The sequence below is a fragment of the Pleurodeles waltl genome, chromosome 9 (genome assembly GCF_031143425.1).
Source record: "Pleurodeles waltl isolate 20211129_DDA chromosome 9, aPleWal1.hap1.20221129, whole genome shotgun sequence".
Classification (NCBI taxonomy): Eukaryota; Metazoa; Chordata; class Amphibia; order Caudata; family Salamandridae; genus Pleurodeles; species Pleurodeles waltl.
The window spans coordinates 505,617,427-505,644,109 of NC_090448.1; the positions used below are offsets into that span (position 1 = coordinate 505,617,427).

General features: G+C 50.3%; 1 protein-coding gene across 1 annotated transcript in view; it reads right to left on the reverse strand.

Annotated features, from left to right (window-relative positions):
* Positions 1-2,341: 2,341 nt before the first annotated feature.
* Positions 2,342-26,683, reverse strand: part of RHOJ (ras homolog family member J) — a 633,456-nt gene continuing 609,114 nt past the window's right edge. The window contains exon 6 of the mRNA XM_069207373.1: positions 2,342-2,448. The gene's annotated coding sequence lies outside the window, so the exon portion shown is untranslated. The remainder of the gene's footprint in view (positions 2,449-26,683) is intronic.

The following is a 26,683-nucleotide window of genomic DNA, read 5'->3' on the forward strand; positions in this document are numbered from 1 at the left end:
CCATACCGCTGATTGGGAAACAGAAGTCCAATAATTCACATGGTGCTGCCCTATCAGTACATAATTAGAAACTACAGAAGAAGCCTTTAAATGCCATGGCTAAGACCTGTAGAGGCGGGTGTCCATTGTTCTTCTGTCACATTAATTGATAGGTACATTGGAAACTTTTCAATTGCCTTTACATCACAGTGGCAACATAATAGGATCTTATAGACTTTGCATACATGCCCATTGTACAAAATGTCAAGCTTCACCCACCCTTTGATCCCTGAATATATCACAAGTTTGAGCAGATGTCGAGCCACTAAAAAGCCTACTGCTAATTGTTGTCCTTGACACATGGTAGTGAAACAGGTGACACAATATCTTGGAGAAAATTATAGTTGCATTGGTCATTAGGGACTGTATTATACAAAGTGTCCCAGGGGCGCAGAGGGTGTGTGCACCTGCTTTTGGTACCCAAACGCTCTGTGGTATTACAGAATGGGAAGCAATTGCTTGGATGGCCTCTTCTGTAATATAAATTGTACTTGTGTTAAATCTGTCCTAGTGCGGTCTCCAGTGGGTGTTTCCTTATTTGCATCAGGGTATGGTCCCTTGCAAATGAGCAAGCCCCTTGGCTTTGCACCTACCCTTGTTACAGAATTGGGTAGAGGGAAAGAGGCTGTTTAGAAGGTGCTGCTTGGCCCCGCCTCATTGCCTTACCTACCCCAGTCCTCCAACCACGTCCGGTCCTTTCAGGCCCCCACTCCGTTGTGTTAGATGGAGTCCCCTAGCATCCCACCCACTGTTTGCCTCTTTTCTGCCTCTCTCTCCCTCCGTCACTTCTCACTTTCACCTTTATCCTCTTCTTACTTTTGTTCTAGTTCTCACTCTTTTTCTCTGTCTCCCGGCTTCATTCACTTCACTTTTTAGGGTCGAGCCTGCGTCGCATGAGCTCGCGCATCCGTATCGCTAGCGAGATGCTTTAGGTATCAGAAAAGTGCTCGGAGCCCCATCGACGTCACGTCAGTGTCTTTCATTGGCAAGTTGGCTTGCCTGTTAAAATCCGCTTCTTTTGATTAGTCGAAGGCACGCATACGTCATGCCTTTTCCATGGTTAGCCCTCCTCGAGGGCAGCGACCAAGTACAGAAAACATGAGAGGCTCGCTGTGGTTGTGGACTACTTTTTCTCTGTTTTTGGAGCGCGATCTCGCTGGGCAGAAGACGGGCGCTTCGTTAATTGCACTTTTGCCGTTAAGTTCATAATTGCACTTTGTGTGAACTGTACAGCGCGATCGTGCTGTTTTTTTCTTTTGATGCAGGAAAAATCCGGTTGGGAGTTTACAACAGCTGTAACTCCGACAAATGCGAGACCCTAGTGCATTGTAAATGATTGTTTCTCTTTCTGTCCGCTTTCCACTCTTTTTATCTGTGTCACTGTTTCTCACTATAGCCCTGTTTGTTCTCACTTTTGCATGTTTTTCCACTCTTTTCAATAAAAACTGTCCTCCAAAGGCTCCAGCCCACCAGCAAAATACTCAGTAGAAAAAACATGCAGTCCGTGCTGGCATTCCTGGGCTGTAAATACCTATCAATGGAACACAGTCTGGAAGAAGCCTGGCAGCACACCAGGGACATTGGTTGTCCCGCTGAAAAATACTAACACCAACAGTGGAGGTTTTTCTTTGAAAAATACCAAATTTACAAATATCCTACCATACTGTCATCCAGAATCAGGGGTTTTGTGCTACATGCAGAATGCCATTTAGAATTGCACTTGCAAAGAATTTCAACACAAAAAACGGTTTTCATGTAAAATGGGATTAATGACTCATTCACTAGGTTCTATTAAAACACACACATCTATTACGTTATGAATCTAAAGTACAATGATTACATTTGTAAAAGGCACACTAGAATCTAAAATAAACCCAGTGACCTGTAGAAATCGTCAATTTCCTTACATGCTATTTATTTCCAGCCACAGTACTTAAGCTGTAGGGCTCTACAACGTAGGGTCAGTGGTTTTCAGAGAAAGTTTTAGGGCAAGAACAACAGACACCAATGAAAGTCATTGCTCTACTATAGATAACTGGTAGCTATAATAACACCCAAAGGGAATTGACCATTGCTATAGGTTTTTTGATCTCTACTTGTGGCTTACAAGGTACCTTTTTACAAATGTAATGAAAAACTTCCATGTATTTGTAAGGAAAAGTTTAAATTCAAATAAGGACACAAAGCCGAGGATTATCCTCTACTACTTTCTCCTTTTACTTTATCTCAGCATGAATATAGCAAACTACCTTTCCCAGCAATCCACGGAAAAGAACTACAAAACTTTGAACAATTAACAGTCTCTCTTTTCCATTATAACAAGCCTCTCCTCCTGTTACTTCCTCTTTTGCTCCTGCCAAATGCTGCATTCCCCATAGTTTTCCTGTCTCCCTTTAATGGTGTCAGAACCTGAAATACAAAACATGTACTGAGATTGGTATCCCGGAACACTTGAAAACCAGTCAATAAAACATGATAGATATCACCATAATACACTCCTTGACTTCATCATTGGAAGAAAAAACAATCATAGAACAAAGGTGAAGCTCCAACCTCAAACAATCAACAGAAACACTGTATACTTATAGTTTATGATGAAAGATTGTTTATTAAGTGAAGGAATCTTGATTTCAGTACTTTCATAGAACGGTGGGCAGTATCCCCAAAAATCATGGGTGGGAATAATCCTCGCCTCAATCTCCTTAATAGAATTGAAACTTTCCTTTACAAATGCTAGGAAATGTTCTGTTCTATGTCAGGACCAGAGGCGAGGATTATGCTCGTTCAAAGCTTGTCCACCACCAAGGATGCCATATCCAAGGATGAATGCCTTTGAGGCCATGGCACCCCTCTCAGAGTGAGCACTAAATTGTGACACATTGATGCCAGGTTCCTGCATGATCCAGCGGATTGATCATACAGCTGTAAGAATACACTGCTTTGAAAGGTTTCTTGAGGGATATCAACAATTGCCTCTCCTACGAGGTTGAAACATATCTGTTGTACTCTCACAGGTTTTCAGACACTGCATCACACACAACTTAGGTGACCTATCAAACGCCGAGTAGGAAAGCACCCAGGAGTTGGATTTCGTTCTGCAGGAAATATGGAACGTCACTCCTTCCATGGTGAACACTCTACCTGTCACATCCGGAGTCCATATTTCTTAGACTCTGCGACAAGAAATAAGGCATAATAGCATATCCAGTTTGCCAGATATCTGCTTATGAGATAGAAAAACATTCTGTGGCCAGGATTTAAAGAGGTGTAAGACTTGGTTAATGTCCCATAAAGCAGAATACCTGCGTCCTGGTGGTAAGGCGAGGCGAATGTCCCTCATTAATTTACATACCAAAGGATGCTCACCTACCTGATAACCTTGAATTGGGATGTGACCTGCTGAGATAGCTGACCTAAAGGTATTCACCATTCTATAGGCCGGACCTTGCAAAGCCAGGGATGCCAAGAAATTCAGGATCTTGACAATATCAGAACCTTTTTGTACACACCAATGAACCCATCTTGACCATGCTGATTTATATTGTTTGGTGGGACTGTCTGCCCATGCTGCAGCCAACATCCTTTCAGCTTCTTCTGAATGTCCAGGGACTCTCCATTTTCCCCCTGTAATGCCCCATGCCATGAATGGTAACCGTCCTTGAAGGATTAATGGATGAGGATTCCATAGTGGATTCTGAAGGAGATTTGGTGCGTGGGTTAGACAGATTGTAAAATCCCAAGAATGTTCCAGAAGAACTAGAAACCACACTTGCGACCTCCAATAAGGCATGATGAGGACTACCCATGCCTGTTTATGCCACACCTGAGTTGACAATCTCATGATCATCGGAAAAGGAGGTAAAGCGTACCCCCATTTCCCCAAACAATCCTGTAAGATGGCATCTGTTGCCAGAGGATCCATCTTCAAACTGAAATACTGGTCCTCTTAGATGTCTAGGCCTGATGCAAAAGAAATCTACTGTGAACAGACCCCACGATTGTTGATCTGTTTGGAAATGTGCGGATCCAGTTGCCACAGACTCATATGGGATTATTCTCATGAACTGGTCTACAACTTTGATGGAGACCACTGGAAGATACTATGCTGTGACCAATATGTTGTTGAGAGGCAAACCATTCAGAACTCCTTGGCCAGGTCCAAAAGCAGTTTTGATTGGGTACCTCCCAGGTGATTTATACATCAAACCACTGACATATTGTCCATCTTTACGCAGGCACAACAATTCATCCTTTCCTTGGTTCAGCATTTGACTGCAAAGGAGCCTGCCATTAATTCCAGGCAGTTGATGTGGAGCTGTTGTTCTGCTACGACCACTTTACTTCTGTGAAGGGGAAGTGCCCCCCAAATAAAGCCCCCATCCAGTTTTTCTGCCATTTGACTCTATGATGATATCTGGATTGGAACCAAAGGTGGCTCTGCCATTCCACTCTTCCATATGGGCTAGCCATCAATGCATTTCCTCCTGGACTTTTCCTGTCAGAGGGAACCAGCTCTGACTAGTGAAGCCCCCTGCAAAGGTGAACGGTCCTGAGTCTCTGAAAGGCCCTGTAATGCAATGGGCTCTGGAAGATCGCTTATAAGGAGGACAATAGGAGTCCTACCACTAGAGCCACCTGGTGCACCAATGTCAATGGGCGGGACAGGGCGCATTTCAAAACTCTTCAAATCTTTGCCATCTTTCGAGAGGGTAGACTAAGGATCTTTTCTGTGAAATTGATTATGAAACCCGGAAAGATTGTCTGTTTGGATAGGGTCAAAAGGGATTTCTGTTGGTTTATGACAAAGCCCAAGCTTTCCAGCAGGCGGATTGTTGTCTGCAGTTGATCCTGCAATCTGGCCAGACAGGAGCTTATGAGGAGGATATCGTCCAAATAGCTAATCAGTCTGAAACCCTGGGTCCGAAAGAACCCCAATGCTGGCTTGAGCACCTTGGTGAAGAACCACAGTACTGACGAGAGACCACACAACAGAGTTTAGCACTCAAATACTTGACTGCACCACAGGAGGTGCAAAAATCTACATTTGGGTGCAGAGATGGGAGCAGTCAAGTACGCGTCTTTGAGATCGAGGGAAACCATCCAGACTTCCAGTTGCAGCAGATCACTCAGCAGATGGATGCTTTCCATCTTGAAATGGTGGTAAACGAGACACCCATTGAACTCCCTGAGGGTGATCACATGACATTATCCTCCATCCCACTTTTCCACCAAAAGATGTTGCTGAGAAAAAACCCCGGGTTGAAAGAAGATGGGGTGGTAGCACCTTTGCACAACAGTTCCTTCACCTCCTGGTCACCAGGACACAGTGGGCTTTGGAAACAACTAGTGGATGTGGGAGGCAGTGCTGCATTGGGGAACAGTAGAACTCGATGTGGAACCTTTGAACCCATCTGTAGGATCAATGAGTCAGAGGTGAACCTTTCTCAATTGTGGAGGAACAACGCTCCCACCTTTTGTTGGTAAGAAGGGCAAACACTCACCTGACTGGTTCCCTTGAAACTGGCCTCTGACATAGCCTCAGCCATGACCTTTATGGCCTCTACTGAATGCAAAGAATTCCCCTGGGCGGAACTGGTCTTGCCACTGGTTCTTGGAGTATCCTTGGCCTCCAGGTGGGGCTTGTGAGTAGAAGCGGCCAGTCGAGCACACCTTTCCACGACAGGACACCTGCCAAAAATTTGTGGGTGGAAAATGTTCTTAATTGAGGCTTGAGCCCGATCAAGGGAGGTGAATGTTGCAATGAATGTCCCTAATTCTTGAATAAAGGGACCCCTAAATAGTCTCTCTTGGGCCACAGCCCATGACTCAGTTGGAACTAGGTTTCCCAGCTTGGGATCAACCTTTATTAAAAAGGAATGCTGTTTCGCTATGGAAAATTAGCAGTTTGCATTCCCAAGAAAAACTATGGTTCGCCAGGCCCACCCGGAGAGGGACTCCCTCAAGACAGGGTTACCAGGAGATTTTTCCTCCTCCACCAGGTCTAGGAGTTTAGTCAGAGACACTAAGACATCCAGACGTTTGTCCTGACAGGACCTCCAGTACCTATCTATTCCCTTTTTAGGGTCAGGGAAGTAGTTAGCCAAAAAGGTGGCTATTTGAAGATCAATGTCTGTTGTGAGAGCCAATTTGTCTGCCAGAGAGGGATGAGGCAATCTGCCCGTAAGCAAGCACGCACCTCTTTCTCAAAGGGTTTGTGGGTGCACTCCACCAAATACTTGTCCACTTTGGTAGACAGGGCCCACTTCGCTGACCTCGTTTCACCAACATGTCCAATTGACCCTCAGGGCCATCGTGTGAGGGGATGGGTGTAGATTTAGGGGATGTGCGCCAAGGCCTGAAGGGGCCTGCCTCATCATTCGAATCCCCATAGGAGTCATCATCATCTAAACCTGTGTCTGGCACAGTGCCCAGGAGTGCCCCTGGGTCTTCCAGAAGGGGCGGTCTGGACAGGAAAACCTTTTTGAGTTGCTTGAAAGCAGTCATATATATATACAGCACTGATTAGTGTTATCAATGTGGTACTGGATGACACCAGTGGATTTTGGGTGAGCTAAATAAAGCACAATGGGACTTGCCCTGGGTACCCAAGCACCCTCTGGGATCTATAAGGGTAAATTGTAAACGCCTGGGCTGGGCCCCCTAGCGGCAGCAATTAAAGAGCAAATGTGTGTTGATTAAATAACAAAAATTGAGAGGTACAGACCCGTTTGCACACATGCGTTGCGCTACCTCTGAAGTAAAAATAATACAGACTTCGTAGGGTGTTATGGCTTCCAGACGTCTCAGGGGATGATTAATATACGGTAGGCATAGGCTCTGCAGTAATGATGGCTCTTCGGAAGAATGCTGTTTAGAAGGCTCGTGTCACCTGTAGAGGAGACAGAGGGACGTAACCCATCCAACCCACATGTGCACTCACCCTTTAGCGAGTCAGTTCATTCACCACACTTGCGCCGTCCCCGGCATTCAAAAAGCAACAACAAAGCCGGCTGCAAAAGGAGCACTGAGACATTCCCACAGTGGTGCACAAAACAATGCACAAATCCAACAACATCACGTTAAGAAAGCAGTTAAATCACATTACAAGACAAAAGCAGAAAAGCACTCATCTGCCTGATGGAGCAGGAAATAAAGAGAAAGCGATAGGAGGAGAGGCTCGTTATAATAGACAATTGTAAAGGGTGGGGTGAATGACCACAAAGTCGATCTTGCAAGTGAAAGAAAATCCGAAGTTTATTATCCAAAATGCAGACCCACAACAGAGCCAGCTGCCTCCAGCTACCGGATCAACGGCTGAATGCCCGTTGAACCAGCAGCTCGAGCGCACTACAGAACATGGAATGTCATGACAATAGAAACGCTAATAAAAGAATTCTAACCACGCTACACGTAATACATCACCTAACTAAGAATGTATTTACATCACCCATTACATCACCTCCCCCCTTTATACAACGCAAATAAATGATTAAGCTATACATATATACATATTTATACAAGAATGAAATCCTGAAATTTTGCAGATAATTTGACTGTTCTAGAGCTACGAGTTGTTGTTGTACCCACAGTAGATTCAGAAGGCTTTGCAACAACCGCAGAGTTTGAACCTTCATACTGCACAATATCTGAGGTATGAGATAACACATCACCTGGAGTATATGTCGGTTTCATTCTCGAGCATGTACTTGACTCCAAACTTGATTTAGACTGTATAACATTAGCTTTTGATGGTCCATAGCCACTAACATCAGTCGTCAGCATAGAACCTCCATCATGGATAGAGCGATAAACATTTTTAAAGATTTGGACTTGTTGAGCATTAAGCGGTATGACACTATCCTTATTCCACCATCCTCTGCCTTCGATTAGAATAGAAGATTTGGAAATTTTAATAATTCTCACTGGAACAGAACATTTTGAGTCAACCTTACATACACGAAAAGGTTTTTTGATAAGAACCCAATCATTAAATTTAAGATCAATTGTTTTAACATTGGTCTTTCTGTCATAATACACCTTTTGTTTAAATTGTTTGTCAGAAATTCTATTTCTTAGATTAACATCCCCCTCCAGACCCTCCTCTTGTGCATGACATTTCTCATGTAGAAAATCAGATAACCAATTCGGGCAAGTTTGGTCCTAGGATTCCTTCCCCTTAATAATTTGAAAGGAGTAACCCCAGTGGTAGAATGAGGAGTAGTTAAGTAAGCCCAAATATTTTCCTTTATAAACTCAGCCACATCAGCATTGGATGCTAATGCAGATTGAATTCCTTCTTTGAAAAATCGATTGATCCTTTCCACTAAGCCATTAGAAGAAGGGCTATATAAAGCCACTCTAAGGTGTTTAATGTCATGTGAAAGTAGAAAATCCGAAACATTTTTAGAGACAAAGTGCCATATTTATACTCTGTTTGCGCCGGAATTGCGTCGTTTTTTTTTACGCAATTCCGACGCAAAACTAACTCCATATTTATACTTTGGCGTTAGATGCGTCTAGCGCCAAAGTCCATGGAGTTTGTGTCATTTTTTAGCGTGGACACCTACTTTGCGTTAATGATATGCAAGGTAGGCGTTCCCGTCTAAAAAATTGACTCCGAGGCATGTGCGCCGTACTTACACTCCCGGGAAAAACTCACGCCCGGGAGTGGGCGGGTAAAAAAAAATGACGTCCAGCCGCTTTTGCGTTGTTTTTTAGCGCCTGGTCAGGGCAGGCGTTAAGGGACCTGTGGGCTCGGAAGGAGCCCAGAGGTGCCCTCCCATGCCCCCAGGGACCCCCCCTGTCACCCTTGCCCACCCCAGGAGGACGCCTAAGGATGGAGGGACCCATCCCAGGGAACATAAGGTAAGTTCAGGTAAGTAATAATATTTTTTTTTTTTTGTGGCATAGGGGGGCCTGATTTGTGCCCCCCTACATGCCACTATGCCCAATGACCATGCCCAGGGGACAGAAGTCCCCTGGGCATGGCCATTGGGCAAGGGGGCATGACTCCTGTCTTTGCTAAGACAGGAGTCATTTCAATGGGGGTTGGGAGTCGAAAAAAATGGCGCAAATCGGGTTGAGGCGAAAAATTTGCCTCAGACTGACTTGCCCCATTTTTTGGCACCCAAGCTCCATATTCCCCTACGCCGGCGCTGCCTGGTGTACGTCATTTTTTTTCAGCTAACGTCATTGAATAAATACGGCGCCCGCATGGCGCTTCAGAATGGCGTTAGCCGGCGCTAATATGTTAGCGCAGTTTTGCGTCAAAAAGTATAAATATGGCCCAAAATGTGTACCATTATCGGTAACCACGGTTCCAACCGTGCCTTCTAATTTAAATAGTTTACTTAAAAACAAAACAACAGCGTCAGAATCAGGACTGGATACAAAAGCATAGTAGACCCAGTTAGAAAAGTAGTCAATAGCAACTATAAGGTATCTCATGTCTTTGGGTAATAAGTGATAAGGACCTGAAAAATCAAGAGCAATTTTATCCCATGGATTCTGTGGAAGAGGAATGGGGAACATAGGTTTGATAGACGTCTTCCAATGTTTACCAGACACTATGCATTCAGGACACCTATTAATGTAGTTGAAAACTTGTTTACCAAAGCCCGGCCACCAGTAGGATAATTTAATCCTTTTAGTGGTAGCGGAAATACCCAGATGACCTTCATGTGCTATTTTAACAATTCTGTCTCTGAGATCAACGGGAGGAACCACAAGATCACCTCTCAAGCAAATTTCGCCTTCACAAGAAAGTTCTTTAGCTACTTGACTGAAACATCTGAGTTGATGTGACAATTTCTTCTCTGGAGGCCATTTAGTCTTCAAAAACAACACCACTTTGGATAGAATTTCATCATTTTACATCGAATTTTTCCACTCTTGGTCCGTAATATTATTATCTGCAACTGCCAAAATATCCAGAAAGCCTACAACACATTCCTGTTCCGAATCAGTATCCACAGAAGTATCAATTGGTAAAGGTAGCTGAGACAAGCAATTAGCTCGAAAGATTCTCCCACCCTGTATGTACTTATTGTTTAAACTGTATTCTTGTAACTTTGACAACAAACTAACCAGGCGTGCAGATGCTTTTCCCAACCCATCACCATTCAAAAGGAAAGTGAGGGGTTTGTGATCCGTATATAGATCGCAACAATTTCCACAAATGTATGTTTTAAATTTCTGAACTGCCCATGTGCAGGCTAACGCTTCCCTTTCAACCGTACTGTAATGTGTCTCCGTGCCTGATAAAGTCCTGGAAGCAAAAGCTACGGTATTTTCTTTACCATCCACCCATTGACTGAGAACAGCACCTAAGCCTTTTAAGCTCGCATCAACCATGATAAATGATTTATGCGATGGATTGAAAGGTTGTAAAGCAGAGGTAATTGCAACCAAATCTTTCACCTTCTCAAATACTTCACTAAGATTCTCATTCCAATCAAATTTGATACCTTTTTTGAGCATTGATCGTAAAGGCTGAACAATCAGAGCATATCCAGGAACAAATCTAGCGTAGTATTCACAAAGACCCAGGAATGATCTTAAAGCATCTTTGTCGGTGGGAGGTGATGCTTTCCTGACTGCATCTATATTGCTACAATTAGGTCTAATACCGGTGCTTGAAGTGCTATGTCCCAAATACTCCACCTCTTCTACCATTAATTTGCATTTGCTAGGCTTGACTGTCATGCCTCTGTCTTTCAGAATACCTAGAACTTTGTTTAACACTTCTACATGTTTGGCCTCAGTGTCAGTGTGGATTAATATATCATCCTGAAATGCTTGTACTTTGGGTAAATCACCGAAAAGTTGATCAATAAGTTTCTGGAATACACTAGCCGCGGAGGCAAGACCAAAGGGTAAGCGTAAGTATTTATATGCACCAAATGGCGTTACAAAGGTAGTAAAATCCTGAGATGATTCAGTAAAAGTGATTTGGTGGTAAGCAGAGTGTAAATCAATGGTTGAAAAAACTGTTGACCCTCCGACCTTGGAAATCATCTCTTGAATGTGTGGGAGGGGATGGCAATCATCAATTATGTTTTTGTTTACTGATCTTAAATCCACACATAGCCTCAAACTATTATCCTTTTTTTTGTGACTACAATCGGAGAAACCCATTCTGAGGAATCGGTTGGGGTAATTATACCATCCTTCTGTAATTTGTGTAGCAATGCTTTCAGATCTGCCCTGACACTCAACGGAATAGGCCTTACCTTGTGTATTACGGGAACTGCACCATTCTTTAGCTTAATACAGTGTTCATAACCTTTCACACTACCTACATGATCCATAAATACTTCGGCAAATGAGCTAATCATTTGGGTCATAGTATCATTAAGAACGGTGACATTAGCAATGTGGCTAGATAACAAAGAGGTTGGTATGTCACCTAAAATGATGGGAGAGTCATCACCAGGCCTGAGAATGATGCCTATACATGCTAAATCTTTCCAGCCTATAATATCTCACCCTTTGACAGCAACGTAAATTTTGGTATGAATAGTTCTACCTAAACATGTCAAATCAGACCAAAAATATCCAAGTAGATCTATGTCATATCCAACGAATGCTTTCGGAGTGATATCAGTAGTGAGTAAATTGACAGTGTCATGCCAAAACTTGAAGAAAGTCCAATCAGCTAGAATTGTAATAGGTGCTCCTGAATCTGCTAATACAGGAATTTTAAAAGAATCTATAAAAACATCACATAAAGCAGCCTTAATAACCTTCACGGGTTTTGCGCTAGTGTCATCCGGAAGATCAACAGCTAATAGAACATTCGAAAACTTGTTGGAACACTGAGCAACTTCATCATCAAGCTCTATTGTGCTAATCTTAACTTTGTTTGAGTAATTTTTGTTGGTGTTGTGAGCAAGGCAGACACTGTGGAAATGACCTATCTTGCGACAGGAATTGCACCTTTTCCCTATTGCAGGGCAAGAAGGATCATTACCAATTTGTAGTTTGGAACCACAACGAAGGCAAATACGAGGAGTCTTCCCAGTTCGCCCACGAGAACTGAATTTCCCTACTCTGTCTTGCTTGTTAGACACAGCACAAACAGTATCATCATTAATTACACAATCAACAGTAGCACTCTGATTAGCAGAGACTCTTGAGGTGGTTATCGACCTCTCAATGCTCTTAGCGAGGTCAATCACCTCCTCAAGAGTAGGGTTCCGGCATGCTAAAAGTCTCTCTTGTATTTTTGTGTGGAAACAATAAAAAACAAATTGATCACGAATGTAGGTATCAACATTGGTTCCAAATTCGCATTTGGAAACTAAGGGGGGTGTTCCAACTTTGGAGGAGGTGTTAATCCGTCCCAAAAGTGACGGAAAAGTGACGGATTTACGACCAGCCGTATTACGAGTCCATTATATCCTATGGAACTCGTAATACGGCTGGTGGTATATCCGTCACTTTACCGTCACTTTTGGGACGGATTAACACTCCTCCAAAGTTGGAATAACCCCCTAAGACTCGTAGATTGGCGACATATTCCTCGACAGATTCATCAGAAGATTGTTTGCACATAGCGAAGTTAAACCTCTCCAGTAAAACACTGGTCTCATCAGAGTACTCTTCATTCTTGCCAAACCTTCAGCGTAGCAGTTCCATGCATTATCACCTCCAGCTGGTGGGGTGATAGGAGGTAAATTGTCAAAAACACGTTGGCCTGCAACTCCAAGATGATTGAAAAGTATGGCCATTTTTCTAACTGGGGAATATTCATTCGCACCAATGGCTGTAAGATAATTATCAAATATACGCAGTCATTCAGTCCATTTGATATCTGGTTTTCCTGGCTTTTGCAAAAAAGCTGGAGGTTGTATTATTCCATGTGTGGCAGCCATTTAATAAGAAAAACAAGTCACTAGAATAAAAACTGAAATTTGTTTTGCCAAAAGGGTGCCAAAAAAATAAAAATAAAAACAATATGGTAGCTGTTACAACTTAAATTGAAGTAAAGTACTAGGTAATTTGTAGCACGTTCTGGACAAATGTTAATCAATAACTTGAAGAAATGCACAAGGAAGTAACAAAATTGTTGGGCAACTGTCACCACGTTGATATAATGATGTCAATCAATCATTGCATCATCATAAGCAATCATCTTAGCATTGGCGCGTGAAGAAGAGACGTATTGTTAAGAAACGGCTTGAAATGATGGAAATGATGGACGCGCGCACCTTTCCGCGCGTGTAGAATTTTAATCCGATGTTAGGAGCACTTTGCTGAGCAACCGGCTGATAAACAAACTCACACGGCGATCCGCGATCCGATACTAAAGTCACGAGAACGCGTTGCTAGGCACCCACGCGCGTAAATCTATGGCATCCGAAGAAACACGTTGCTAGGCAACCACCTGATGAACGCTCCCTCATGCGCAGGAACCAATGAAAAGTTATGCCAAAAAAAAAAATGGCTCACCTGGGAATGAACAAATGAATGAAAAGTCAAACTGAGGCCCTCATTCTAACCCCGGCGGTCTCAGACCGCCGGGGCCAGGGTCGGCGGGAGCACCGCCGACAGACCGGCGGTGCCCCGCAGGGCATTCTGACCGCGGCGGTTTGGCCGCGGTCAGAAAGGGTAAACCGGCGGTCTCCCGCCGGTTTACCGCTGCCCTTAGAATCCCCCATGGCGGCGCAGCTTGCTGCGCCGCCATGGGGGATTCTGACACCCCCTACCGCCATCCTGTTCCTGGCGGTTCGCCCGCCAGGAACAGGATGGCGGTAGGGGGTGCCGCGGGGCCCCTGGGGGCCCCTGCCGTGCCCATGCCAATGGCATGGGCACGGCAGGGGCCCCCGTAAGAGGGCCCCACAAAGTATTTCAGTGTCTGCCTAGCAGACACTGAAATACGCGACGGGTGCAACTGCACCCGTCGCACCTTCCCACTCCGCCGGCTCAATTCTGAGCCGGCATCTTAGTAGGAAGGTTGATTTGCCCTGGGCTGGCGGGCGGCCTTTTGGCGGCCGCCCGCCAGCCCAGGGCAAATCCCAAAATACCCTCAGCGGTCTTTCGACCGCGGAGCGGTATTTTGGTGGGGGATCTTTAAATCCGCTCGATCATCAGTGAAAGTCGTTAAAGATTACGTCCGTTCACTCCGTTCGGCACAATAAATCTGTCTATGGGTCGCAGGAATGTAAAAAAAAATGGTCACTCCACTCCTGGTACCAATTGTAAATGGTGGGGTGAATGACCACAAAGTCGATCTTGCAAGTGAAAGAAGATCCGAAGTTTATTCTCCAAAATGCAGACCCACAACAGAGCCAGCTGCCTCCAGCTACCGGATCAACGGCTGAATGCCCGTCGAACCAGCACCTCGAGCGCACTACAGAACATGGAATGTTATGACAATAGAAACGCTAATAAAAGAATGCTAACCACGCTACACGTAATACATCACCTAACTAAGAATGTATTTACATCACCCATTACAACAAGATAGACTGTTCTTTGGTTCATAGATTTGTAGTTCCTTTCCCGTGGTTTGCTAGGAAAGGTAGTTTGATATCTACATGTTGAAGTCTGCTGGAGATAAAATAAAGGGAGAAGGTTGAGCATAATCCTAGCCTTTGGTCCTGACAAAGAATCACTGCCCTTTAAAATGAAAATGTGATAGCTAAAGAGGTGGTATAAGTTGACAGCTGCTTGGTGGGCCTAGATAAAATAACCCCTTCTGGATATAACAACTCACTTTTAAGACGTTCCATGTTGGCCATGGCTCTGAGATCAACATATGCAGTTGTTCTGTGTCTTAGATATTAAAACCACAACGTAATCCTATTTCACTCTATAGTTTTAGAATTTTATAATATATAGTGTAGGTGTCAGGTTCACCAAAAATCACAGAGCAAGAAAATCTGCAAAGTTTAATTTTGTGATTGTCAAAAAATTGTCCTTCCTCATATCTACGGTCTAATGAGGCTGTTATTCTTGAATGGAATTTGTACTTAAGGTACACCCTACAGTACACATTTCTTTGCACAGGCAACAACCGAGGGTCTATTGTGTTAAGTGTGTACATTTCACCCAAAAAAAAATATTACGCATGGAAATTGCAAACATTTTCTTCTAGGTCATTGTTTCTGCCTATTTTCATGTGGCACTGCTATTCCTCGGTTGTGTTAGTTTTTGTGATTTTAGTTGATATTGCATCAAGATGTTATAAACTCCAATGGGTATGGGCCCCGAAGCCTTAGCTTGCTAGTGATACATTTGGGATGCAGTTGGCCCCTAACACCTCTGGGTTCTGGTGTCTTTTCACCTGTTGCACTACTGGGAGCTATAACCCTGCTTTGCATGGATTCACATGTTATTATTGTTCCTGCACGATTGCACCCACATTGTAAGCGCAACCAGGGTCTCATGTTATACTATATGGTGCTTTGTAGTGCTGCACTTGCATCAGCTTTTGGGGCAAAAATCAATTTGCATGCAAAAGTTCATCAGAACTGCTTTTCTTGTGCCTATGGTCAAAAACAGTCCAGCTGCATTGTTGGAGCTCCGAGCAAAACTTGGGTGTAAGGAAATGGCTCCCTGTTGCAGTTACCCCCCACTTTTTGCCTGATACTGATGCTGACTTGACAGAGAAGTGTGCTGGGACCCTGATAACCAGGCCCCAGCACCAGTGTTCTTTCACCTAAAATGTACCATTGTTTCAACAATTGGCACACAGATAAGTCCCTTGTAAAAGGTACCAGTGGTACCAAGGGCCCTGTGACCAGGGAAGGTCCCTAAGGGCTGCAGCATATGTTGTGCCACCCTAAGGGACCCCTCACCTAACACATGCACACTGCCATTGCAGATTGTGTGTGTTGGTGGGGAGAAAAAGGCAAAGCCGACATGGCATCCCCCTCAGGATGCCATGCACACAAAATACTGCCTGCGGCATAGGTAAGTCACCCCTCTAGCAGGCCTTACAGCCTTAAGGCAGGGTGCACTATACCTCAGGTGAGGGCATAGCTGCTTGAGCAATATGCCCCTACAGTGTCTAAGTCTATTCTTAGACATTGTAAGTACAGTTGTGGCCATATTAAGTACATGGTCTGGGAGTTTGTCAAAAACGAACTCCACAGCTCCATAATGGCTACACTGAATACCGGGAAGTTTGGTATCAAACTTCTCAGAATAATAAACCCACACTGATGCCAGTGTTGGATTTATAAAAAAATGCACACAGAGGGCATCTTAGAGATGCCCCCTGTATTTTACCCAATTGTTCAGTGCAGGACTGACTGGTCTGTGCCAGCCTGCTGCTGAGAGACGAGTTTCTGACCCCATGTGGTGAGGCCCTTTGTGCTCTCTGAGGACAGAAACAAAAGACTGCTGTGGGTGGAGGTGCTTCACATCTCCCCCTGCAGGAACTGTAACACCTAGCAGTGAGCCTCAAAGGCTCAGGCTTCGTGTTACAATGCCCCAGGGCACTCCTGCTAGTGGAGATGCCCGCCCCCTGAACACAGCCTTTGGCGGCAAGTCCAGGGGAGATAATGAGAAAAACAAGGAGGAGTCACCCACCAGTCAGGACAAGCCCCTAAGGTGTCCTGAGCTGAGGTGACCCCTGCCTTTAGAATTCCTCCATCTTGATTTTGGAGAATTCCCCCAATAGGAATAGGGATGTGCCCCCCTCCCCTCAGTGAGGAGGCACAAAGAGGGTGTAGCCGCCCTCAAGGAAAGTAGCCATTGGCTACTGCCCTCCCAGACCTAAACACACCCGTAAAATTCCGTATTTAGGGGCTCCCCAGAATCTAGGAAACTAGATTCCTGCAACCTGAAGACGAAGAAGGACTGCTGACCTGAAGCCCTGCAGAGAAGACGGAGACACCAACTGCTTTGGCCCCAGCCCTACCGGCCTGTCTCCCCACTTTGAGAAAAGCTGCAACAGCGACGCGTCCCCCAGGGTCCAGCGACCTCTGAAGCCTCAGAGGACTACCCTGCATCTAAAAGGACCAAGAACTCCCGAGGACAGCGGCTCTGTTCCAAAGAAACTGCAACTTTGAATCAATCAATCAATCGATCATTTCATTTATAAAGCGCACTATGTACCCGTCAGGGTTTCGAGGCGCTGGGGGGGTGGGGGGGGGGGGTGGGTGAGCTGTTAGCGGTCGAAAAGCCAGGTCTTGAGGAGTCTCCTGAAGGTGAGGAGGTCCTGGGTCTGGCGTAGTGAGGTGGGGAGAGAGTTACAGGTCTTGGCGGCGAGGAAGGAGAAGGATCTGCCGCCGGAGGTCTTGCGCTGGATCCTGGGGACGATGGCAAGGGCGAGATTGGCAGAGCGGAGTTGACGAGTGGGGGCGTAAAAGTTGAGTCTGGAGTTGAGGTAGGTAGGTCCGGTGTTGTGTAGAGCCTTGTGAGCGTGGGTGAGGAGTTTAAAGGTGATCCTCTTGTCCACGGGGAGCCAGTGGAGGTCCTTCAGGTGAGGGGAGATGTTACATCGGCGGGGTATGTCGAGGATCAGGCGGGCGGATGCATTTTGGATACGCTAGAGTCGTTTGATGTCTTTTGTTGGGATGCCTGTGTAGAGTGCGTTGCCGTAGTCAAGTCTGCTACTGACGAGGGCTTGGGTCACCGTCTTTCTGGTTCCTGTTGGGATCCACTTGAAAATTCTGCGGAGCATTCAAAGGGTGTTGAAGCAGGAAGAGGAGACGGCGCTGACCTGTTTGGACATGGTGAGGGCGGAGTCCAGGATGAAGCCGAGGTTTCTTGGGTGGCTGGCTGGGGTGGGTGGGGGTCCGAAGTCGGTGGGCCACCAGGAGTCGTTCCAGGCCGAATGGGTGCGCCCGAGGATGAGGACTTCCGTCTTGTTGGAGTTGAGCTTCAGGCGGCTGTCGTTCATCCACTCGGCGATGGCTTTTAGTCCCTCGTGGAGGTTGGTTTTGGCGGTGAGTGGGTCTTTGGTCAGGGAGAGGACGAGCTGGGTGTCGTCGGCGTAGGAGATGATGCTGAGGTGATGTTGGCGGGCCAGTTTAGCGAGGGGGGCCATGTAGACGTTGAACAACGTAGGGCTGAGGGAGGAGCCTTGGGGGACGCCGCAGATGAGGTTGGTGGCTTTGGAGCGGAAAGGGGAGAGTCGGACTCTCTGGGTTCTGTCGGAGAGGAAGGATGAGATCCAGTTGAGGGCTTTATCTTGGATGCCGGCTTCATGGAGGCGGGTCAGTAGGGTGCGGTGGCAGACTGTGTCAAAAGCGGCTGATAGGTCGAGGAGGATGAGGGCCGAGGTTTCGCCGTTGTCTATTTGAGTTCTGATGTCATCTGTGGCGGCGAGGAGTGCAGTCTCGGTGCTGTGGTTTCGTCTGAAACCGGATTGAGAGGGGTCTAGGATGGAGTTGTCTTCGAGGCAGTGGGCGAGCTGTGTGTTGACGATCTTTTCGATGACTTTTGCTGGAAAAGGGAGGAGAGAGATCGGTCGGAAGTTTTTGAGGTCGTTGGGGTAAGCCTTGGGTTTCTTGAGGAGGGGTTGGATTTCTGCGAGTTTCCAGCTGTCTGGGAAGGTGGCGGAGTCGAAGGAGAGGTTGATGATCTTGCGGAGTTTGGGGGCGATGATGGCGTTGGCTTTGTTGAACACGTGATGTGGGCATGGGTCCGTGGGGGAGCCTGAGTGGATGGTGTTCATGGTTGTTATTGTTTCGGTGTCGTCCACGTGGGTCCAGGCGGTGAGGCGGCAGGCGTCTGTGGAGATGTCAGGGGTGGGGTCTGGCGGCGGAGTGGCGTTGAAGCTGTCGTGGATGGTTGTGATTTTCTGGTGGAAGAAGGTGGAGAGGTCGTCGCAGAGTTTCTGGGAGGGCGGGATGTCGTTGGAGTTGGCGTTGGGGTTTGAGAGTTCCTTCACGATGCCGAAGAGTTCTTTGCAGTCGTGGGCGTTGTTGTTGATGCGTTCAGTGAAGTGGGCGCGCTTGGCGACTCGGATCCGTTGGTGGTGTTCACGGTTGGCGTCTTTGAGGGAGGCGAGGTTGTCGGGTGTGCACTCTAAGATCCACTTCTTCTTGAGCTTCTGGCAGAGGCTTTTGGAGGCGGTCAGTTCGTCTGTGAACCAGGCTGGTTTTTTCTTTCCTTGGTTGGCGGTGGGTTTCTTGAGTGGGGCTAAGGTGTTGGCGCAGTCGAGGATCCATTGATGGAGGTTGATGGCGGCAGTGCTCGGGTCGGTTGAGTCGGGTGGTGGGTTTTTGACGAGGGTGCTGGTTAGTTGGTCTTGGGTGATTTTTCCCCAGCGGCGGTGAGGAGGTAGAGGGATGCGGTGGTTTTCGGTGATTTTCGTATAGGAAAAGTGGACACAGTGATGGTCGGTCCAGTGGAGTTCGGAGGTGTGGCTGAAAGAGATGTGGTTGCTTGAGGTGAAGAGGGGGTCAAGAGTGTGTCCGGCGATGTGGGTGGGAGTGTTGACCAGTTGACGGAGTCCGAGGTTGAGGAGGTTGGAGGTCAGTGATGCGGTGTTGACGTCGTTGTTATTTTCCAGATCGTAGTTTAGATCTCCCAGGAGGATGTAGTCTGGGGAAGCGAGGGTGTGGGTGCTCGCGAGGTCGGCGACGGTGTCGCTGAAGGGGGCTCTTGGTCCTGGAGGGCGGTATATGAGGGTTCCTCTGAGGGTCGTGTTGGGGTCTGTGTGGATCTGGAAGTGGAGGTGTTCGGCTGTCTTGAGGGTGTCATCCGTGTGGGTGTGGATTTTGAGGGTAGATTTGTGGGCGATGGCTATTCCGCCGCCGATTCCGTTGGTTCGATTTCTTCTGGTGATTTTGTATCCCTCCGGTATGGCGATTGCGATGTCCGGGGCCGAGGAGTCGTTCCACCAGGTTTCGGTCAGGAAGGCCACGTCAGGGGCGGTGGTGTCGAGTAAGTCCCAGAGTTCGATGGCGTGTTTTCGTGCGGAGCGTGTGTTGATGAGGATGCAGTTCAGGTGGTTGGTGTTGGAAGTTCTTGTTGTTGGCTTCGCCGTTCAGTCGCAGGAGAAGCTGCAGGTGCGGCAGGAGAAAGGTCCTTTTGTGTGCTTCGGGGTTGCAAGGAAGCACTCTGCGGAGGGGCCGGGGTTGAGTGCGCGGAGTTCGTTGGTTGAGTAGAGGACGCAGTGGATGCGGGGGCGCGAGGACCAGGGGGGGTGGCGCTGGGCGCGGTCCAGGCGCGGACGGGCGCAGACGGGCTTGCCTCTGGCGCGCCTCCGGCGCGCCAACGGCGCGCCCGCTGTGCGGACGCGCAGCACCAGTCATTAAGAAGGGAGGGGGGAGGGAGGAGCAGCTGGGAGGCGGGAGGGAGCGGCGAATGGGGGCGCAAGGGGGGCGGGGCCGCAGGGAGGCAGCGGCAGGGATCGGAGAGCAGGGGGAGCGCACAAGGGGCAAAAGGCACAAAAAATCGAGCGAAATTAAAGGCAGTCACAATATGAAAACACACAGTATGAAATACAGTAATGGCACAGTACACGATCGGGGAAACAGCAATCAGAGGGGCACAACGGGGGCAGAAGCGCCGGAGGCGAGGAGCAGAAAAATGAGAAAAACAACTTACAGGACGGCGGAAAGCGGCACACGGGTCAAGTGAAGCTAGTCAGAGCCCACTAGACCTCAGGGATGAGGCGCAGGAGGATGCCTGCGGGTGGAGGAGGGCCTCGAACACGCAAACAGCAGCGTGGTCGGGGGACAGAGGCAGGAGGCAGCAGGTTGGTGCTGCGGTCGTGGGGGGTGAGCTCAGGACCTGAAACATGTCAGAGGTCGCTCACTCGCGACGCGCAGCGCCAGCCATTAAGAAGGGAGGGGGGAGGGAGAAGCAGCTGGGAGGCGGGAGGCGGGAGGGAGCGGCGAATGGGGGCGTGAGGGGGGCGGGGCCGCAGGGAGGCAGCGGCAGGGATCGGAGAGCAGGGGGAGCGCACAAGGGGCAAAAGGCACAAAAAATCGAGCGAAATTAAAGGCAGTCACAATATGAAAACACACAGTATGAAATACAGTAATGGCACAGTACACGATCGGGGAAACAGCAATCAGAGGGGCACAACGGGGGCAGAAGCGCCGGAGGCGAGGCGCAGAAAAATGAGAAAAACAACTTCCAGGACGGCGGAAAGCGGCACACGGGTCAAGTGAAGCTAGTCAGAGCCCACTAGACCCCAGGGATGAGGCGCAGGAGGATGCCTGCGGGTGGAGGAGGGCCTCGAACACGCAAACAGCAGCGTGGTCGGGGGACAGAGGCAGGAGGCAGCAGGTTAGTGCTGCGGTCGTGGGGGGCGAGCTCAGGACCTGAAACAGGTCAGAGGTCGCTCACTCGCGACGCGCAGCGCCAGCCATTAAGAAGGGAGGGGGAGGAAGGAGCAGCTGGGAGGCGGGAGGCGGGAGGGAGCGGCGAATGGGGGCGCGAGGGGGGCGGGCCGCAGGGAGGCAGCGGCAGGGATCGGAGAGCAGGGGGAGCGCACAAGGGGCAAAAGGCACAAAAAATCGAGCGAAATTAAAGGCAGTCACAATATGAAAACACACAGTATGAAATACAGTAATGGCACAGTACACGATCGGGGAAACAGCAATCAGAGGGGCACAACGGGGGCAGAAGCGCCGGAGGCGAGGCGCAGAAAAATGAGAAAAACAACTTACAGGACGGCAGAAAGCGGCACACGGGTCAAGTGAAGCTAGTCAGAGCCCCCTAGACCCCAGGGATGAGGCGCAGGAGGATGCCTGCGGGTGGAGGAGGGCCTCGAACACGCCAACAGCAGCGTGGTCGGGGGACAGAGGCAGGAGGCAGCAGGTTGGTGCTGCGGTCGTGGGGGGCGAGCTCAGGACCTGACACAGGTCAGAGGTCGCTCACTCGCGACGCGCAGCGCCAGCCATTAAGAAGGGAGGGGGGAGGGAGGAGCAGCTGGGAGGCGGGAGGGAGCGGCGAATGGGGGCGCGAGGGGGGTGGGCCGCAAGGAGGCAGCGGCAGAGATCGGAGAGCAGGGTGAGCGCACAAGGGGCAAAAGGCACAAAAAATCGAGCGAAATTAAAGGCAGTCACAATATGAAAACACACAGTATGAAATACAGTAATGGCACAGTACACGATCGGGGAAACAGCAATCAGAGGGGCACAACGGGGGCAGAAGCGCCGGAGGCGAGGTGCAGAAAAATGAGAAAAACAACTTACAGGACGGCGGAAAGCGGCACACGGGTCAAGTGAAGCTAGTCAGAGCCCACTAGACCCCAGGGATGAGGCGCAGGAGGATGCCTGCGGGTGGAGGAGGGCCTCGAACACGCAAACAGCAGCGTGGTCGGGGGACAGAGGCAGGAGGCAGCAGGTTGGTGCTGCGGTCGTGGGGGGTGAGCTCAGGACCTGAAACAGGTCAGAGGTCGCTCACTCGCGACGCGCAGCGCCAGCCATTAAGAAGGGAGGGGGGAGGGAGGAGCAGCTGGGAGGCGGAAGGCGGGAGGGAGCGGCGAATGGGGGCGTGAGGGGGGCGGGGCCGCAGGGAGGCAGCGGCAGGGATCGGAGAGCAGGGGGAGCGCACAAGGGGCAAAAGGCACAAAAAATCGAGCGAAATTAAAGGCAGTCACAATATGAAAACACACAGTATGAAATACAGTAATGGCACAGTACACGATCGGGGAAACAGCAATCAGAGGGGCACAACGGGGGCAGAAGCGCCGGAGGCGAGGCGCAGAAAAATGAGAAAAACAACTTACAGGACTGCGGAAAGCGGCACACGGGTCAAGTGAAGCTAGTCAGAGCCCACTAGACCCCAGGGATGAGGCGCAGGAGGATGCCTGCGGGTGGAGGAGGGCCTCGAACACACAAACAGCAGCGTGGTCGGGGGACAGAGGGAGGAGGCAGCAGGTTGGTGCTGCGGTTGTGGGGGGCGAGCTCAGGACCTGAAACAGGTCAGAGGTCGCTCACTCGCGACGCGCAGCGCCAGCCATTAAGAAGGGAGGGGGGAGGGAGGAGCAGCTGGGAGGCGGGAGGCGGGAGGGAGCGGCGAATGGGGGCGCGAGGGGGGTGGGGCCGCAGGGAGGCAGCGGCAGGGATCGGAGAGCAGGGGGAGCGCACAAGGGGCAAAAGGCACAAAAAATCGAGCGAAATTAAAGGCAGTCACAATATGAAAACACACAGTATGAAATACAGTAATGGCACAGTACACGATCGGGGAAACAGCAATCAGAGGGGCACAACGGGGGCAGAAGCGCCGGAGGCGAGGCGCAGAAAAATGAGAAAAACAACTTACAGGACGGCGGAAAGCGGCACACGGGTCAAGTGAAGCTAGTCAGAGCCCACTAGACCCCAGGGATGAGGCGCAGGAGGATGCCTGCGGGTGGAGGAGGGCCTCGAACACGCAAAGAGCAGCGTGGTCGGGGGACAGAGGCAGGAGGCAGCAGGTTAGTGCTGCGGTCGTGGGGGGCGAGCTCAGGACCTGAAACAGGTCAGAGGTCGCTCACTCGCGACGCGCAGCGCCAGCCATTAAGAAGGGAGGGGGAGGAAGGAGCAGCTGGGAGGCGGGAGGCGGGAGGGAGCGGCGAATGGGGGCACGAGGGGGGCGGGGCCGCAGGGAGGCAGCGGCAGGGATCGGAGAGCAGGGGGAGCGCACAAGGGGCAAAAGGCACAAAAAATCGAGCGAAATTAAAGGCAGTCACAATATGAAAACACACAGTATGAAATACAGTAATGGCACAGTACACGATCGGGGAAACAGCAATCAGAGGGGCACAACGGGGGCAGAAGCGCCGGAGGCGAGGCGCAGAAAAATGAGAAAAACAACTTACAGGATGGCGGAAAGCGGCACACGGGTCAAGTGAAGCTAGTCAGAGCCCACTAGACCCCAGGGATGAGGCGCAGGAGGATGCCTGCGGCTGGAGGAGGGCCTCGAACACGCAAACAGCAGCGTGGTCGGGGGACGGAGACAGGAGGCAGCAGGTTGGTGCTGCAGTCGTGGGGGGCGAGCACAGGACCTGAAACAGGTCAGAGGTCGCTCACTCGCGACGCGCAGCGCCAGCCATTAAGAAGGGAGGGGGGAGGGAGGAGCAGCTGGGAGGCGGGAGGCGGGAGGGAGCGGCGAATGGGGGCGCGAGGGGGGCGGGGCCGCAGGGAGGCAGCGGCAGGGATCGGAGAGCAGGGGGAGCGCACAAGGGGCAAAAGGCACAAAAAATCGAGCGAAATTAAAGGCAGTCACAATATGAAAACACACAGTATGAAATACAGTAATGGCACAGTACACGATCGGGGAAACAGCAATCAGAGGGGCACAACGGGGGCAGAAGCGCTGGAGGCGAGGCGCAGAAAAATTAGAAAAACAACTTACAGGACGGCGGAAAGCGGCACACGGGTCAAGTGAAGCTAGTCAGAGCCCACTAGACCCCAGGGATGAGGCGCAGGAGGATGCCTGCGGGTGGAGGAGGGCCTCGAACACGCAAACAGCAGCGTGGTCGGGGGACAGAGGCAGGAGGCAGCAGGTTGGTGCTGCGGTCGTGGGGGGCTAGCTCAGGACCTGAAACAGGTCAGAGGTCGCTCACTCGCGACGCGCAGCGCCAGCCATTAAGAAGGGAGGGGGGAGGGAGGAGCAGCTGGGAGGCGGGAGGGAGCGGCGAATGGGGGTGCGAGGGGGGCGGGGCCGCAGGGAGGCAGCGGCAGGGATCGGAGAGCAGGGGGAGCGCACAAGGGGCAAAAGGCACAAAAAATCGAGCGAAATTAAAGGCAGTCACAATATGAAAACACACAGTATGAAATACAGTAATGGCACAGTACACGATCGGGGAAACAGCAATCAGAGGGGCACAACGGGGGCAGAAGCGCTAGAGGCGAGGCGCAGAAAAATGAGAAAAACAACTTACAGGACGGCGGAAAGCGGCACACGGGTCAAGTGAAGCTAGTCAGAGCCCACGGGACCCCAGGGATGAGGCGCAGGAGGATGCCTGCGGGTGGAGGAGGGCCTCGAACACGCAAACAGCAGCGTGGTCGGGGGACAGAGGCAGGAGGCAGCAGGTTGGTGCTGCGGTCGTGGGGGGCTAGCTCAGGACCTGAAACAGGTCAGAGGTCGCTCACTCGCGACGCGCAGCGCCAGCCATTAAGAAGGGAGGGGGGAGGGAGGAGCAGCTGGGAGGCGGGAGGCGGGAGGGAGCGGCGAATGGGGGCGCGAGGGGGGCGGGGCCGCAGGGAGGCAGCGGCAGGGATCGGAGAGCAGGGAGAGCGCACAAGGGGCAAAAGGCACAAAAAATCGAGCGAAATTAAAGGCAGTCACAATATGAAAACACACAGTATGAAATACAGTAATGGCACAGTACACGATCGGGGAAACAGCAATCAGAGGGGCACAACGGGGGCAGAAGCGCCGGAGGCGTGGCGCAGAAAAATGAGAAAAACAACTTACAGGACGGCGGAAAGTGGCACACGGGTCAAGTGAAGCTAGTCAGAGCCCACTAGACCCCAGGGATGAGGCACAGGAGGATGCCTGCGGGTGGAGGAGGGCCTCGAACACGCAAACAGCAGCGTGGTCGGGGGACAGAGGCAGGAGGCAGCAGGTTGGTGCTGCGGTCGTGGGGGGCGAGCTCAGGACCTGACACAGGTCAGAGGTCGCTCACTTGCGACGCGCAGTGCCAGCCATTAAGAAGGGAGGGGGGAGGGAGGAGCAGCTGGGAGGCGGGATGCGGGAGGGAGCGGCGAATGGGGGCGCGAGGGGGGCGGGGCCGCAGGGAGGCAGCGGCAGGGATCGGAGAGCAGGGGGAGCGCACAAGGGGCAAAAGGCACAAAAAATCGAGCAAAATTAAAGGCAGTCACAATATGAAAACACACAGTATGAAATACAGTAATGGCACAGTACACGATCGGGGAAACAGCAATCAGAGGGGCACAACGGGGGCAGAAGCGCCGGAGGCGAGGCGCAGAAAAATGAGAAAAACAACTTACAGGACGGCGGAAAGCGGCACACGGGTCAAGTGAAGCTAGTCAGAGCCCACTAGACCCCACGGATGAGGCGCAGGAGGATGCCTGCGGGTGGAGGAGGGCCTCGAATACGCAAACAGCAGCGTGGTCGGGGGACAGAGGCAGGAGGCAGCAGGTTGGTGCTGCGGTCGTGGGGGGCGAGCTCAGGACCTGAAACAGGTCAGAGGTCGCTCACTCGCGATGCGCAGCGCCAGCCATTAAGAAGGGAGGGGGAGGGAGGAGCAGCTGGGAGGCGGGAGGCGGGAGGGAGCGGCGAATGGGGGCGCGAGGGGGGCGGGGCCGCAGGGAGGCAGCGGCAGGGATCGGAGAGCAGGGGGAGCGCACAAGGGGCAAAAGGCACAAAAAATCGAGCGAAATTAAAGGCAGTCACAATATGAAAACACACAGTATGAAATACAGTAATGGCACAGTACACGATCGGGGAAACAGCAATCAGAGGGGCACAACAGGGGCAGAAGCGCCGGAGGCGAGGCGCAGAAAAATTAGAAAAACAACTTACAGGACGGCGGAAAGCGGCACACGGGTCAAGTGAAGCTAGTCAGAGCCCACTAGACCCCAGGGATGAGGCGCAGGAGGATGCCTGCGGGTGGAGGAGGGCCTCGAACACGCAAACAGCAGCGTGGTCGGGGGACAGAGACAGGAGGCAGCAGGTTGGTGCTGCAGTCGTGGGGGGCGAGCTCAGGACCTGAAACAGGTCAGAGGTCGCTCACTCGCGACGCGCAGCGCCAACCATTAAGAAGGGAGGGGGGAGGGAG